The sequence below is a fragment of the Carassius carassius genome, chromosome 42, assembly GCF_963082965.1.
Source record: "Carassius carassius chromosome 42, fCarCar2.1, whole genome shotgun sequence".
NCBI lineage: Eukaryota > Metazoa > Chordata > Actinopteri > Cypriniformes > Cyprinidae > Carassius > Carassius carassius.
In genome coordinates, this window is record NC_081796.1 from 22,576,325 (window position 1) to 22,580,657 (window position 4,333).

Here is a 4,333-nt window from a genome sequence, read left to right on the forward strand (position 1 = left end):
AAAGTCTTTTAGTTTTCATTTTATTAAAATTTAAAAAACGTCCCAACTTTTCCGGAATTCTGGTTGTACCAGATTTCTGTCCAATCTGATGCTTTCTAGAATGTGAATACCCCTCCCACTCACACCACATGCAAGATAGTAGCATGGTTTATGGCTGATACTGAACCATGAATCAACTAAATCTGATTGATTAATTGTGTGAAAAAAAAGGCACAAGCCATTAGAAATGTCATATATTAATACAAGAAATAATTTATTTTTATTATTATTATTTTTTGCCCATTGATGAACACAGAAAATGCAGTATTCAAAGAGAATATGTTTCTTCGAGTAAGCATTGAGCTCTGTTTACTTAAAACTTCCATTTCTGTACTTTTAGGGAGAAATCGGCCATATTTTATGAGCATACAGACAGCATTATGAGCAAGGTTGATGTAGAACTGCCATTGTGTCCCAGACAAAAGTACCCAGTTCAATATTTTCTTTGTTCATTAAGTCTGGAAATGCAAAGTCAGGCAGTCATTTAGGAGCTTGTATGAGGAGCAGTGGTTAATGCACCAGGGCCTACAAATGAGAAAAGAAGGACAGAGAGATTGATTTACCAGCAGCCCAACAGATCAATTCCATTGAAGGATTCAAAAATAATTAAAAAGTCAGAGAAACAAAGGAAGACAAATCTTTATAACCCGCCTTTGTGTTAATTTTCTCCATGCACATTTGTTGTTGTCCCTCGCAGTCAATAAAGAACAAGGGGAGGGGGGAAGTAATGTAGAATTAGCTCAAGATAAAGGAGTATTTGCTTTCACTCTTGGCTCTTTTCCTACATTTATATACTCAATGGTGATTCTTCATTGGAAATATACTTTAATCTCAAAGTTAATTTTGTCCTCTAGAAACATCCCTCAGGTTGTGCATGCTGGTGCAGTCATATTAAAATGCCTCGCTGGAAGCAAACAAAACTATCAGATTTGATTATTTATTTCCTCTTTTTCTTGTTTAGCTTCATTAGTTGTACTTGTTAAGGGAACAAACATTACTGTTATTGCTCATACTTAAGGAGATTGAGATTTAAACAACCCTATGCTCTAATATTAAACTTCAGTGCATAATTCATCCCACGCCATTTGTGCTACAGACATGAGTGAGATCTCAAGTCATGTGGGAGTTATGACATTCAATTTTTTATTATTATTTTAAAGCAGTTAGATTTATGAATTCGATTTTTCTTTAGGTTTATGTAAAGGAGGGACCTCAGATGTTATAGAGATTTAACTGCACTGTTATTGTTTACGATAACTAAATTACTATTATTATTATATTAAACTTTGTGGCAAATCAAAAATAAAATTTAGATGAAAAACTTGAAATGAAAATAGTTGGCAACTAACTGAAGTAAACAAGCTAAAACTGCTAAAACTAAAACTGAAATAGAAACCAATATAGAAATATTAAAAACTAATAAAAATAACTAAAAACAACAACTTAGTGTATTAATATTTTTACTAAAAACAAAAAATTAACAATAACCGCTAATTCTAAATAATAATACATTATAATAAAATTAATAATTACTAATGAAATGGTTATTTGTAAATGCTAATAAAAATTCATAAAATGAACACCGGCTCAAGTGAAAAGAGCCAGGTACTCACAACATGGTTGCAAGTTTTTCACATGTAAGCTTACTTTTTTAAAGAATTTTAAAGAAACCATTTAATGTCATTGTCCTGATTAGTCTATTGTTGTATATTTAGTCTAAGTTGTCTTGTAACATGGAATATTTCGTCATTAAAAAAAATAGTACTATTAAAACACACAGTTTGTGTTTTTATCTGAGCTCTAATATGGAGCTGTTCTGTGTCTATAACAGCAGGCCTCTCCTTTCTGACACATGCAGGACTTGTTGTTGGCAGGACCGTTTGTCACTCTTTCCTGAAGGAAGACGTCTGGTCTTCATGTTGCTTTCAATAAAAGCACGTGTCCAGCAATGCTTCAGGTAAAGGCTTGTGTGATGTACACAGCAGATATTTTCTTTATGGACATTTGAATTGAGCAGACCTAGGAATGTAAAATTAATGTTAACAAACACATGTAAATGAGGTGTACAGGTGATAGCATGCATTTAGTGTGAAGAGTATGAACAATATGGAATGTAAATGTTATTAGAAGTGCTAAAAATAAAACTAAATTAAAGCTATAACGAAAAACAATAACATAACAAAAAAGCATAATAATAAAGACAAAAAGCACATACATTTGCATGAATATTATGCAATGTTTTACTAAATCTAATCAAATAAGTTAAAATACTAAAATTAGTAAAACTAAAACTGAAAAAATGTAAAACAATATAGAAATAGATAAAAACTAATATAATAATAATAATAATAATAAAATTACAAAAAAGCAATGATCAAATAAAATGGACAGTATAATATTATTTAAATAATAAATATGATATTTATATGATTATATATGTTTCCCAAACCCTTGGCTATCTAATCAAATATGTCAGGTTAAGGCTGAAATAATGTATGTAACTTTTTTCAACACTTTTTCCTATTGCAGCTTAATATTAATATTAAGAGGTGGCACTAGTGGTGCATACATATTACATACTTCAGCTTTAATTCAACAAATTAAAAATGGAATTTAAAGTCAGCCTATTGCGTTGTGGAATTTTGTATATTGTACTGTTGTTTACAATATATAGAGTTTGCAAACAACTCTGTTTGCATACTAAAGATGCAAATTGTTTTCTGCACTAAAATGTGCGTACTGTAATAATAGCATGAGTAGAATGTTTGTTCTAAATGTTTAATGAGGTTTAGTAACTCTGGCGATGATGATGATCATCTGCTCCAAACACTCAAGTACGCCTCATGCATGCACTCATGGAGGAGAGTCACAGTAGTGGATTTATGCCAATGCTGACGAGGCTCAATGGGCACCAGGTGCGGCTCATCACAAGTTGCCAGCAATGTTCCATTTACGCATGTCTACTCTTAGCCACTGTTGCGAGTCTGGACACTGGCCAGCATCAGGAGGGCTAGGGGATGATTATTGCATGGAGACATGGAGATTCCTGCCTCGCAGGTGTTAGGAGCAGGAGGAGTGGTGTGATAAATGATTGTGTTTCAAGAACAAAAATTAAAGACTAGTCATACACACAAAAAATCTCACTTCAAAATCTCTCTTTTTAAGGGATAAAGGAATTTCAAATCACATGAGCCAATATTTTATTCACAATAGAACATAGATAACGTAGCAAATGTTTAAACTGAGAAATTTTACACTTTTATCCACTTAATTAGCTCATTTAAAATTTAATGCCTGCTACAGGTCTCAAAAAAGTTGGCACGGGGGCAACAAATGGCTAAAAAAGCAAGCAGTTTTGAAAAGATTCAGCTGGGAGAACATCTAGTGATTAATTAAGTTAATTGATATCAGGTCTGTAACATGATTAGCTATAAAAGCTTTGTCTTAGAGAAGCAGAGTCTCTCAGAAGTAAAGATGGGCAGAGGCTCTCCAATCTGTGAAAGACTGCTTAAAAAAATTGTGGAAAACTTTAAAAACAATGTTCCTCAACGTCAAATTGCAAAGGCTTTGCAAATCTCATCATCTACAGTGCATAACATCATCAAAAGATTCAGAGAAACTGGAGAAATCTCTGTGCGTAAGGGACAAGGCCGGAGACCTTTATTGGATGCCCGTGGTCTTCGGGCTCTCAGACGACACTGCATCACTCATCGGCATGATTGTGTCAATGACATTACTAAATGGGCCCAGGAATACTTTCAGAAACCACTGTCGGTAAACACAATCCGCCGTGCCATCAGCAGATGCCAACTAAAGCTCTATCATGCAAAAAGGAAGCCATATGTGAACATGGTCCAGAAGCGCCGTCGTGTCCTGTGGGCCAAGGCTCATTTAAAATGGACTATTTCAAAGTGGAATAGTGTTTTATGGTCAGACGAGTCCAAATTTGACATTCTTGTTGGAAATCACGGACGCCGTGTCCTCCGGGCTAAAGAGGAGGGAGACCTTCCAGCATGTTATCAGCGTTCAGTTCAAAAGCCAGCATCTCTGATGGTATGGGGGTGCATAAGTGCATACGGTATGGGCAGCTTGCATGTTTTGGAAGGCTCTGTGAATGCTGAAAGGTATATAAAGGTTTTAGAGCAACATATGCTTCCCTCCAAACAACGTCTATTTCAGGGAAGGCCTTGTTTATTTCAGCAGGACAATGCAAAACCACATACTGCAGCTATAACAACAGCATGGCTTCGTCGTAGAAGAGTCCGGGTGCTAACCTGGCCTGCCTGCAGTCCAG